The sequence below is a fragment of the Zonotrichia leucophrys genome, chromosome 1A (genome assembly GCF_028769735.1).
Source record: "Zonotrichia leucophrys gambelii isolate GWCS_2022_RI chromosome 1A, RI_Zleu_2.0, whole genome shotgun sequence".
In the NCBI taxonomy this organism is placed as follows: domain Eukaryota; kingdom Metazoa; phylum Chordata; class Aves; order Passeriformes; family Passerellidae; genus Zonotrichia; species Zonotrichia leucophrys.
In genome coordinates, this window is record NC_088170.1 from 4545706 (window position 1) to 4558539 (window position 12834).

Sequence of the window (12834 nt, forward strand, 5' to 3'; positions counted from 1 at the left end):
CAGGGAAGGTTTGGGATGCAGATTAGGGGGTGATGCTGGTCAGGGAAGGTTTGGGGTGCAGGTCAGGGGTGATGCTGGTCAGGGAAGGTTTGGGATGCAGATTAGGGGGTGATGCTGGTCAGGGAAGGTTTGGGGCGCAGGGCAGGGGGTGATGCTGGTCAGGGAAGGTTTGGGGTGCAGAAGGTGATGCTGGTCAGGGAAAGTTTGGGGTGCAGATCAGGGGGTGATGCTGGTCAGGGAGGCAATGGCCAGAGCTCTAAGGCTGCTCTGGCTGTCCCACGTGTGGCAGTGGGCTGGCCAGAAGGTGACAGCTCGAAGGGATCTGGGTTTATTACAACATCACCTCTATCATAGCACACCCAAAGATGGCCTTCAGCTGCTGAGGAGCCTGCACTGTGCTCACAGGCTTGACCTCAGAAAGTTGTGGTCTGAGCTGTCTTTTCCTTCACCTACAAATTTCAGCTGCTGCTGCTGAAAGGTGTTTCTTTTCCACCTCACTCTTGCAAGCTGCATTTCCCTTGCCTCTTTCTAGCTGTTATTTAGTTCCCCTCATGTTGTTTTCCCCTGGCTTTTTCTTTGTTTCCTTCACAGGAAGCAGCACATCATTATGGCTGGTCTTTCTCTAGGGCTCTCCAAGCCCAGGTCATTACTTAGCTGGGGAGATCCAAGGAGGTGGCTGTTTGTGTGGCTCTGAGACCTGTGAAAAAGCAGCTAATCAATTCAGAAAATCATCTGGGTGGTAACCCCACTGTCAGCTTGTTTTCTTCCCTTCCACTTAGACATCAAACTGGCTGAAGAGGGCTCTGGGGAATGAGGCAGGCACTGAGAGCTCCTCCTCTGCAGACACATCTGTGTCTTTCATCAGCAGGGCTCAGGGAATACCACTAACTGGAGAGGGGAAAAATCTCTTTGGAGCTGAGAGGCTCGTGGTCTCCTGTCTGAAAAGACCCTGCCCGATGGGGAAGCAATCATTTGAAAAGTGGCTAATGCACTAACACTGCTTGGCAGAAAATGTCAGGTATCAGGCAGAACTGGGGGGGACAGGGACAAAACACACAGCAAAGAGGATGTTAAGCTAAGCCAGTGAGCAGACCCTGGCAGCCCAAACAGTCTGCAGTGCCCAAGTGGAGCAGCAATTGCAATAGGACATGCAAGTGCCCTTCTGGTGAATGAACTTACTAATTGTTGCACTTTGCTTTCACTCAGCCCTCCTCTGGTTTGTGTCTTTGGGGACTGCATCAGGCCAGGGAACACTCAGAGCCATAAAGCCTTTACCATGGCCAGTTTTAGTCTCTATTAGAAATGGAGATGCACAGTGCCTCATACTCTGTGACTCTGTGGTGTCATTCAGCAGAGATAAGCCATATCAGAAAGGCATTCTAGGCCAGCCAGCCCTCTGAAGGGGAGTGTGTCACAGAGCCACAGAAGGGTTTGTGTTGGGAGAGGCCTTTAAAGGTTATTCAGCTCCAGCTGCCCTGCAGTGACAGGGGAGACCTTCAGCTACATCATACTGCTCAGAGCCCAATCCAGCCTGACCCTGAATGTTTCCAGGGATGGGGAATCAACAACTTCCATGTGCAACCTGTTCCAGTGCTTCACCACCCTCACCATGAAAAAATTGTCCTTATTACCTAGCCTAAATTTAGTCTTAGTTAAAACCAGTACTGCTTGTCCCATCACAACATACCCCACTAAATATGTGTCCTATCTTTATATTTCTTATAAAAACCTATTTCAGTACTAAAAGGCCACAATAACTTCTCCCTAGCACCTTCTCCAGGCTGAATAATCCTAGTTCAATCGTTCATTAGAGAAGTTCTGTCCTGCTGATCACCTTGCACAAATCTCACTGCCATCATCCATAGCCCCCCTCTGGGAACTGGCCAAAACTTCCAGCCCAGGGCATTGCCACCCCCAGCCCCCCAAACCTTTTTCCATCCCATGAGGGGTCAGGGAGGGTCCTGGGGCCAGACTGGGACATGGGGAGCCTCACATTCCATCCCAGGGCACCCAAATCCCAGGGCCAGGGCCAGCACCCCCAGAAGATGTCATTAAGCAAATGTCTTCTCCATAAATCAGGGGACACTCACACAGCCAGGCTTTCCCTATTTTCTATGCACAGTAAAAAAAATAAATCTGTATTGATTTAGCAAGAATACTGAACCCTCTGCAAAGATTTGCTGTTAAGTTCAGAATGGGAGCACAGCCTGAATTTGAGGTTTCCTTCCTCCTGCAAGGTTAAGTCACATCCTTAGGTCTCCTTTTAGAAAGCTAACAAACCATGTTAGAAGAAAGGGGAAAATCTTTAATGGAGAAGCCTTGCACTCAAGAGAACTCACAACAGTGACCCAGGCCACAGTTCAATTCTTGGGCTCATTTCCTGCAGAGACACACAGACAAGACAACTGCTCACCTTTTTTTCCTGTTAGAAGCACACACTGATGCTCTTCACAGCCAGACAACTTTGACAGAGGATCTCAGAGATAAATGAAAGGCTTTAATGTTTGTGAAGAGTGAATTAGTGCAAACAAATTCCTTGAAACTACTGTTTTAAAAAAACCCACCTCAAACAGAGGGAGAAAGCAGGAAGCTCAACCACCTTTAAAGACAATGCCATCCTACAGAGCAAGTTCTGTATAAAATCAAGATGTGCATTTGCTTCCTTTGGTGACTTCAGCACTTAAAATAAAATAAAGCTTTTATCCTATTATATTTTAAACCATGACTGACAGCAGAAAAACAGTCCTTGTCTTATTTCCTCTATTTTACCAACATGAAATGTTCTACCCATGGATTTGGCCAGTAGTCTGGAAAATGTCAAGGTTAGGAAAGGCTGAGCTTCATTTGCTTTTCACAGATCTGAGTAATGAATTGTTCATTTTAAAGTATTGTTCTAGCTTGAAAAGGGAGTCTGTAGTGCTGGCATCATAGGGTTCCACATCTGTCTCTTAGTTGCTCTGGACTACATTGGCTCAATTTATTAAACAGGGAGGGATTTTTATGTTCTGCAACCCTGCAAACTAAACAGGAGGCCTGGGGCTTTAGTGGGGTTTTTCTCTTCATAAGCACTTATCAACATGGCAAATTTTGCTCACTAACACTTCAGATCAATCTCCAACATTGGCATTGCTATTGCAAGAGAACTGGACAAACCCAAAGTGCAGGAAAGGTAAGAGCATCAAGAACTTATTTTTGACACTAGACAGAGTGCTTATTTATAATTATAAATGCAAATAGGAAGCAGAACCCACCGTAAAAACAAAAGCAGAGTCCCCAGACAGAGTTGGGTAAAAGTCATTGTGGTTGCAGCTTGATAAAGCTCCATGAAAGAATGAGCAGCTCAAAAATATTCACTGGGAACTCATCTCTGGGTTTCATTGTGTGAAAACCAGGATATTCAATTACATTAGAAATCATATGAGGGCAATTGGAGGCAGTCCCTTTTCACACTGTGCACATTTACCTATGGAATGTGCTTCTGCCATGTGTGATGGAGCCCAGGGGTCTCAGCAGGATTCAGAAAAGAGTTCAGCAGGTCTCAAACATTTTTATAGGCAATATTAAAAGCTATAATTAAAGTAACAAAGGCTGCTAGTGATGCAAGCCCTGCTTGCCAAAGCTGAATTCAACCTTTCCCAGTGGCGTTTGGGAAGTGCTTCATCAGTAGGGATGTTCCCCTGCTTGCACCTACTGAAGATTTTTGTGTCCCTGCCCATGATGCAAAAACAAAAATCTAGAGGAGAGCAAGAGTTAGTCTTATCAAATCAGTTTTTCTATTTTGTTTAAACTGCTGAGCATCAAACATGCTCCCTATAATCCTGACCAGGATTACAGGGGGCATATTTGGGGCAATGCAAGGTTGGAGGGGTGGTGTCCACTGAGCCCTGACCCCTGTAAGGGCTTGTGCTGGGCACTTATGAAAAGGTGCAAAGAAATCCTTTGCCTTAACTATTGTCTTGGGCAATGAGTTCCACAGCTTAACTACTTAGGTGGGAAGCAGACAGGCAAATTTTCCTCTTACTGATTTCTCCCAGAGGTTGATTTTACTGGCTGTGCTGCAGCAGTGGCACTCCCAAAGAGAAAGCTCCTGGATGTTTTCTCTCTAGAAGTGCTTTACCTGTTTGAACAGCCCTGCAGTGTGCCAGCTGCAGGTGCTGAAGAGCTGCTGGCCCAGTGACACAATTCCCCTGGGCTGGGACAGAGACCAAGGGTTTGTCAGCACCCAAAAAGGGCCCAGCCTGGTGTCTGCTTGATTGTGTGAGAACCACTGGAGTTACCCCCCACATCTACACTCTCAGTGGTTTCCACACAAGTGCTGCCAATACAGCAGAGGAGTGAAGGGGGAGAAGAGCAGCCCCAGGCACAGCAGGACCCCAGGGCAAGCACGAGGGTTGCAGCCTGAGCAAGGCAAACAACCCATGTGAGCCTGCCTCAGCCAGGTGGATTTAGTTCCTTCCAAGGCTTCCACTCCTTTCCTGGTCACTGCACACAGCTTGAGTGGGGCTGGAGCCGTGCAGGAGGAGGGTGAAGCACTAGAGGTAAAGCTCTGAGCATCCCTGGGGAGGCTGTGCCTGGGATTTGCAGGGGATATGCTGGAGGTGGGGAGCAGGTGGCACAGTGCTGAGCTGCTCAGCTGTCGTGGGGCTGGAGAGGGACAGACACAGCTGGCTGAGGGGAGGGAAGAGCTCAGGGTCTGGCAGTGTTTCTGCTTTACAGAGCTGAGGAACAGCAGAAAGGGACCCAGCAGGGCTGCAGGGCCCTGTGTGGTTCTGGTCCCGGGAGGGGCAGTGCCAGGAGCACCCTGCGAGGGCACACACAGGGTGTGTGGCTGCCCCTGTGCTGGGTGAGTACCCTGCAGCAGCCCCTGCTGTGTGCCAGCAGGGCCTTGGCACAGCTCTCTGGGGCATAGATTGATATCTGCTCATGCAAATAACCTGCAAGTGTCCCCGGGCTGGGACAGCTGGTCCCCGCAGCGCTGCTGGGAGCGCTCTTTATGTGCCCATGTAAGAACCCCGGCAATCTCTGCTGGGCTTCCAGCAGGGGCCCTGGCAGAGGCCAGGAGCAGCAGCCCCGTGGCTGAAGCCATGCCAGCTGAAGCTTTGCAGCAGCAGCAAGGCTTTCTCCTGCCCTGAACAAAGAACCAATGTGGCCAGCATTATTGATTTGTTTCGTGACTCGCCGCTTTTAGCAGGAGTGTGGCAGGAAAAGACCAAGAGGAGTTTTAATTTGTCCAAATGGTTTTAGACAAGGTTAATAAAGCTCATTGATAAATGGCACTTTTCATTAAGTTTTAATTACAGTGTCATTCCAACAGGCTGGATATGCATAGTTTGATTTTTCCATTTAAGGTGATGCCTCAGCAAAGTTGGTGGTGTTTGTTTTTTTTCATTTAAGGTGTGCTTCCCTGAGTTCAGTGATTAATTTCCATTGTGGATCAAGGAGCTGCCAGGCTGCTGGGGAGCCTGACTGCCTCAGTGAATTCCCTTTGGCCCCCATCCCATGCTGGGAATTACAGCTATTTAGGCTAAAATGTGAAGCTAGCACACTTTTGTACCTTGATACATCATCATCTTGGTTCAGAAAGGGTGCTGGTGGCTGCTAGCCACCTCTCCTCCTCAGGGACTGGTGAGGATGGTGAGTGTTTCATCTTTCCTGCTGTCTCCCAGAAGTGGGTTTGGAACACCTGAAAGAGATGCAGACAGGATCTGGTTCAGATCAACTCACAGCAAGGTGAACAAACAGAAAATACCAGAACCACTGGTCAGTTAGAAGCTTGGTTTGACTGATAGTTCTCCCTCTCCAGAGTGAAAGTCTGAGTATTGTTTTAGCTTGAGAAGGTCTGTGTACACACGTTATTCCTGAGACAGTGCTCCCTCCTGTGCACTGTCCCCAGCTCAGTTTCACAACTTTGTTAAAACAGTTAGTTTTAAGCAGTTTACAATTTCACTATTTGCTCCCTTTCTTAACAGCAAATTTCCACATTCTTTCCATGTAATCATTATAAAAGTGGAGAAATTCACTGCTGCAGAAGGCAGAGAGTTGTCTGCTAAAGACCTTTCACTTTAAAATGCCCACTGCTGTTTCCATCAGCATTTCAGGAGCTGTGGTGCCTCAGCCTGGGGATTGGCAGCAGATTAAATTCATCCCTTGCATCTCCCCCTGCCTTCAGAAGGCTCACACAGCATGGTGGCTGCTGCCAGGGCTCTGAGATCATCCCCTGGGGGTTTGACTGCCTGGGTTCAGGGCTGGCTTAGATAATCCCACAAGTGCCTGATGTCCAAGAGAGCTCTGTAAAAAGCCCTGGTGAGGGCTGTCAGGCTGCTCCCTGCCTGAGGTCTTGCCCTTGCTCCCAGCTGGGCTGCCTTGCCCCATCAGCTGTGCCCTGTTTGCGTGGCCCTTGGCCTGTGGACTTCAGCCCCTGAGCTGACCTTGGGTCTGTCTCGTCACCATGGGCTGGCCTGGCAGGCACTGGGCTGTGCCTGAACCTGGCTGCCATCCCCAGATCTGCTCTGCTCTTCTTGCTTGGGGACTGTGTGCCTGCACCTCTGTCACTTTAGCCACTGCCACCCCCAGCTCCAGGCTCACCTTCCCCCACAGAACCAGCCCTTGCAGGTGACACCCTGATTGATGCCCACATCCCCGATGGTGCCTGTCATTTTGCCTGGCAGAGTGAAACCACAGCAGGAAAGAGTCACCCTGTGTCTGCAGAGGACATATTGGTCAGGCAGAACAGAAAGGAAGAAGCTCTCCCAAATTATAATTTAATAATTCCTGCACCCTTGTGCCACTTACAAAATCTCAAACTGAAGGAGGCCATGGGAAAGGGGAATTTCAGGCAGATGGTGAGCCTGGAGAAAAGGAGACTCAGGGGTAACATAATCACTCTCTACAACTCCTGAAAGGTGGCTGTGGTCAGGTGGGGCTGGGCTCTTTCTCCAGAACTGACACAACCAGAGCACACAGCCTCAAGGGAAATACAGGTTGGATATTAGGAAAAAGTTTTTCACTGAAAGAATGATAAAGTACTGGAATGGCTGCCCAGGGAGGTGGTGGAGTCCCCATCCCTGGATGTGTTTAACAAAGCCTGGATGTGGCACTGGGGTGCTTAGTTGGGGTGTTAGGGCTGGGTTGGACTCGATGATCTTTGAGGGTACTACCTGCAGGGTAAGGCTGGGAGGTGCCAGGGGACAGGAGTGTGCTGGGCTGGGCTGAAATGCCTCTGAGGAACAGGATGAACAAGCCTAGGCACGCCAGAAATGCCCTGAGCCTTGTCTGTAACCATCACAAGTGGCTGGGCTCTGCTCAGGGTGTGCCCTGCTGGGATGAGCACCCTTCACCTTGCTCTAAACTCTGTTGCTCAGGTGTTGCCACAGCTGAGAGCAACACAAATCCCTGCAGAGCACAGCCCTGCCTAAGGAGCTTGGGGGAATGAGGTTTTGCTGGCAGGGCTGCTAGTGCTGACTGGCTTGGAGCCAGGGTCTGCATTTGCAGCATGGTACATGGAAGTACCTCTAAAGGGAACTGTGCAGAAGCCTTGTTTTGACATCTCAAGGCTTTAATAAAGTTTGGATGTTTGCCTAGGCAGGATGAAGCTTGGCTACAACACAGGCACTTTTGGCCAGTTGTGTTTTAACCCAAATGCTCCTCACTACTGTTAATTTTTTAGTATAAACCCATTCTGAATGCTGACTTGCTTGTCTCATGCACAGGAGGAAAAGAAACCATGCAAAATGGGGTGACTCCTGAGCAGCTGAAGGTCGGGTGTATCTGCTGATGTGCTCCCCAGGCCTTGCTATCCTCTCTTCCAAAATATTTCTGGAGCCTTAAAAGTATAAAATAAAGATAGCTCTGGGATGCAGTGTAGAGTGTCTCTTCTGGTGAGACTTCCATGAGAGGCTGGGTTCAGAGAGAGAAAGAGAAACATGGTGCAGTGTCCCTGCAAGGCCTTGCACTTTTTACTGATTGTGCTTGAAGTGTGTGTGTGATGGTGGAGCCCTGTGGGTGATGCAGACACAGAGAAATGGAGAGGCAGGGAGAGGAGGGCATGGCTGACATGCAAACACACAGAAATGGAGAGGCAGGGAGAGGAGGGCATGGCTGACATGCAGGCACACAGAAATGGAGAGGCAGGGAGAGGAGGGCATGGCTGACATGCAAACACACAGACATGGAGAGGCAGGAGAGGGGCATGGCTGACAGAAACACGGCATGGAGCGAGGGGCATGGTGACATGCAAACACACAGACATGGAGAGGGAGAGGAGGATGGTGACATGCAGGCACAGAATGGAGAGAGGAGAGGAGGCTGGCTGAATGAACACGGAATGGAGCAGGGCAAGGGCATGGTGACATGCAAACACCAGACATGGGGGCAGGAGAGAAGGATGCTGAAGCAGGCACGGATGTCTGGCAGAGGTCAGGGGGAAGCTCACAGCTGCAGAGTGACCACAGATGAACTCAGATCCTGTGTGTCAAGGTGTGATGGACCCCAGAGACAGAGGTGGAAGGATTAGGACAGAGACATGGTTGGCTTTTGGTTCTGTTTGGGGAAGTCAGGTGGGAGGAGTAGGAGGGTGGGAGTGGGGAGGATGTTTATATGGAATATAGCTCCTAGGAACAGGAATTTTGCCTGCTTTTATGCTAGGGCAAATCCCTCCAACAGCACACTGACCCCTGTGTGTCCATCCCCCAGCACAGCCTGGGGATGGGCAGACACCATAGGTCAGGCAGGAAACCTGATGTGACTAACACAAAAAGCAAGAAAACACTTCCCATGGTAGCACTGGGCTTCTACCCTCCCTAAAGTCATCCCCCAGAGAGAGAGTCAAGTACACTTGCTAATCCAGGATGGTTTAGTCTCCTAGTCTGCTCTCATTTTTGTCCCTGTGGGTAGGAGAGGAAGAGAATACAAGAATACAAACAATAAACTTGAGGCTCTGGGAATCTTTGCACAGAAGGCTCGGTGACAGTTTGGGACCTGCCTTGGATGGCACTGAGCCCCTTTCCCAAACACCCAAAGCTCCCAGCTCGTGCCCAGGAGCCCTTGGCAGGCTGCTGTTTGCCCCAGAGCAGTGGGGTGTTAATACTCACCAGCTCACTTGGGTTTGTGCTTCCCCTTCCCAGACCTGCAGGGTGGGGTGACAGCAGCAGGGAACTGGGCTGGGCACCTGTGGAGGGCTGGAAGGAAATGATGCAGTTTCACTTATTCATCTGCATGCTGAGCTCCAGCAGCAGCAGTGACAGTGTGTGCTGACTGCTGAGCCCCTCTCCTTAGAGGGCAAATGCTGATGGAGCTCTGAGCCTCCCTGCCATTGTGAGCAGGATTTGAGCTTTTGCAGGTGTGCTGGGAATAGCCCAAAGCACCTTGTCTCGGTGGCTGGCCAGAGGAATTCATGGCTATTCTATCTGGGAGCCAGGCAATGATTACAAATCAATGACTCCACTCCCAGGGTGATTCATCATTAACCTGGGAATTCAGCCCTTTTCCTGGCTCTCTCCATCAGCACCTCCTGCTCCTGAGGCATCTCAAGTGTCTTATTCATTTTGAATCATTGGATGGTTATGGATGTAGCTGAGGAGGAGTGGAAGGACAGATGCACTGAGACATGGAGGGTTTTTGAAGGGGCATGGGGCACCCTTGGGGTGAGCAGAGCTCAGCTGCAGACTGGGCAGCAATGCTGCCAGCAGGACCCAGGGCACAGCAGCTTTCTCTCTGCTGCAGGGCTCCCACTGCTGTCCCTGTTGGGCTGGGAAATGCTCCATGTTTTGCCTGGCTGGGCACAAAGTGAGGTGGAAAGAAATGAAAACACCAACCTGTGCCCAGCCAGACCAAAGCAGGGGTTATGGAGCAGTCCAGTGGGAAGGTTTTAATGACCCCAAACATCCCAGGACAGTCTATTCTTAGTAATAATTTATAGCACTTAGCACTGTTACATGTTCTTAGCATTTTGCAGGCATGAACCAGAGACTCTGTGGTCTCACCCAGCCCCAGCAGAGGGAAGGACTCTCCAGATCCTGCCCTCCCTCAGCTATGCACCTGCCCAGCTCTGCTGTTTCCCTGCCCCTTGTCCCACCTCATGTTTCCCTCTCCAAACTAGATGATTTCTCTTATGCAGATTTGCTTTACAGCAGCTGCTGGCCCAGGGACCATGGCTATTGCACCAGCAAATACAGCAAATAACCATCACAGCTAGGCAGGGAATTGGTTCCATTTCACAAATGAGGCAGCTGGCACAGAAAGAATAGCTAACTGGTGAGCTAGGAACACATTTCCCAGCTCCACTCCTCTCTTCCTGGCCTTACAGTGATATTTCCAGAAAGCAGCTTGGATTACAACATGTTCAGAGAGGCTAGGAAGCTGAAAGGCAGCCCCACCCTCTGTGCTCCCAGAAATGCTCCTTGGTTTGCATTTGGCTCACACAAAAATGGGTTTCCCCCACAGAAAACACAGCCAGGACTGCATCCCCCCTAGGCCTTGCCTCTGCTGGATTTGGCACTTTTTCAGCTTCTGCTGTCACCCACACACTGCCAGGCTTTAACTGGGGCTGGGGGCTGCAGGGGCACACTGCAGGCTGGCCCTCCACAGCAGCAGGAGGGACTCTGCAGGACCTGGGCTGAAAGATGAAGTGAAAATACACATCTGCAAGCCTGCTGCTGTTGCCTCTGTGGTCCTTCCCCCTTCCTGCAGCCCAGAGCTGCCCACGCTCCCTGTGCCAGGAGCGGGCTGGTGGGAGCTGTGGCCACAGCAGGGCACAGGCAGGAGGGAGAGGTGGGGAAACGCTCTGGGAATGGTACCTGTCACCTTGAAGAGGCTCAAAAGGGTTGAAGGAAACCAGTTTCACACGTGGAACTGAAACTGAGGCAGGGGGAACTGGCTGGGAGCACCCAGTGCTGGCCACCAGCTATTTAAAGCTTCAGATGCCTCTGAGGTGCAGCTGGGTATAGAGAAGGGGCACAACTGCAGCTTGCACAGACACACCCAGGATTTGGGACACTGCTGGTACAGCTGCAGCAGCTGAGGGGTCAGCAGGGGCTGGGAACCAGCCCAGAGACCAAGGAAAGCTGGGCTGTGTGAAGGAGCAGGGATGCCTGGCTGAACAGCACGTGGGACCAGAGCAGGGAGCTGAAGAATATTCCAGGGGCCACACAAGACTGGACAGAACTGCAATCATGCCCCTGTAGACAGACACAGAGCAATTGCAAAACCCCCAAACAGGCTACTTGGTTCTCAGGAAGAATGCAGAGAAGCTGGGAGCTGTGTTGGTGTGGAAATGACAACTCTAACATTCCTGTTAGTCCTTGGGACAGGCCAAGTCTCCCTATCCCACACCTCAGTTCCCAGGGAAGCCTGAAGCCAGGGTTTTGGCTGCCTGCAAGCACTAGACAAACCCAATCCTCCCCCAGATGGGGCTCCTTGTTCTCTTCTCCCTCTTTCCACCTTTCATGTCCAGACAGATCCTACCTAAAACCAGCTGTGGTCCTATTTCACCAGGATTTTTTATTTTCAGAGCACGAACCACATTTTAATAGAGAGCAAATCATCTCAAACACCTGCTTATTTCCTAGTCCAACCCCTGCAACATCTGTACTGAACTCTGCAACTGTTTATGTGGAAAAGCCCCATCAAAGAAGTGTTTGAGCACTGGACTTTAGTTTTGTTTTCCAAACGTGATTTGAAAGGATGAACCACTACAAATCTCTGAGGCCCTCTGGCAGGAATTGCCAAGACCCCTGCCTGGCTGTAAGCTATTTGAGCTCCCTCACACAGCATTTTAACCCCCCTCAGTGTTCCACAGCACTGGGGAGAACCTGTCCCTAGCACCCAATTGCTCACCACAGAGCCAGTTTTCCAGCTGCCTGGGCTGAACTCGGTTTTATGGAACTAATGCTGGGCTTTACTGCTCCAAGAAAATTAAAGCAATTCCCTTCCTTCAGTGATATTGCTCCCTTGAAGGTATTTGGAGGCAGAACTCTTGTCCCTGCTGAACCATCCATGTGCTTCCCTCCTCACACCTCCCACCCTTGAGCTGCTTTCATCAACCAATAGCTGCTGCTGAGCATATTTGGGTCATCTTTCCACTCCCCTGGTCTCCCTTTTGGGGAGCAGGATCACCTGGAGACTCAAGGAATGCCCAGCAGGTGTCTGGTTGGGACAGTCAGGGAGGGGAGGGTGGGCAGCCTGAACTGAAGCTTTCAGTCCCTTGTGCCAGCTAAAATTTAACATATTATTGACCAGACTCTCCTGTCTCTGCCTCAAAAACAATCTTTGTGACTGCTCTGGGTTGTTTTCAATAGTTCTTAACTCACAAGACCTTCCTTTTTGTTTTAATATTTAAAATGATTCAATTTTTGGACTAAATTAAACCAAATGGACTTTGTTCTCCCCTGGAAGCTGTTTATGTAACATCTGTTTTAAGTAGTTTAAAACTCCTAAGTTTAAGTAGTTTAAAACTCCAGTTCGTTGAAGTGTGTGAAATAAAATGCTGAAATTACTGTATTTGTTGTGGGGTTTTTTTAAATATATCTATCCCCTCTCCACCTGATTGGAGTTTAGCCCTGTGTGTCTCAATCCGCCTGGATTGATGCCTGCCCCATTCCCAGAGCCGGCAGAGACCGGGCACGACCATTTCGAGGTACAAATTGCTGTTTTCTCAGATGTAAAGGCACTGGCGAGCAGAGTTTGCAGTGTCGCGGGCATTAAAGGCTCTGCAGCAGATCAGGATTAGATATCCAAGATATCAGGATTAGATATCCAAGCCCGTGTGTATTCCCGGGACAGCGAGCAGGGTGCGGAGTCTCCCCGCACCAGGAACGCGCTTCTCCCAGGGTGTTTAAA

The 12834-nt window shown here is 50.1% G+C and overlaps 1 long non-coding RNA gene across 2 annotated transcripts in view; it reads right to left on the bottom strand.

Moving 5' to 3' along the window:
• Nucleotides 1-5277: 5277 nt before the first annotated feature.
• LOC135459632 (uncharacterized) overlaps nucleotides 5278-12834 on the bottom strand; it is a 46350-nt gene continuing 38793 nt past the window's right edge. For both annotated transcript variants that reach the window (XR_010443069.1, XR_010443068.1), the window contains exons 8-9: nucleotides 9090-9176; nucleotides 5278-5683 (exon numbers count right to left, since the gene is read on the bottom strand). This is a non-coding gene — a long non-coding RNA (uncharacterized LOC135459632). The remainder of the gene's footprint in view (nucleotides 5684-9089; nucleotides 9177-12834) is intronic.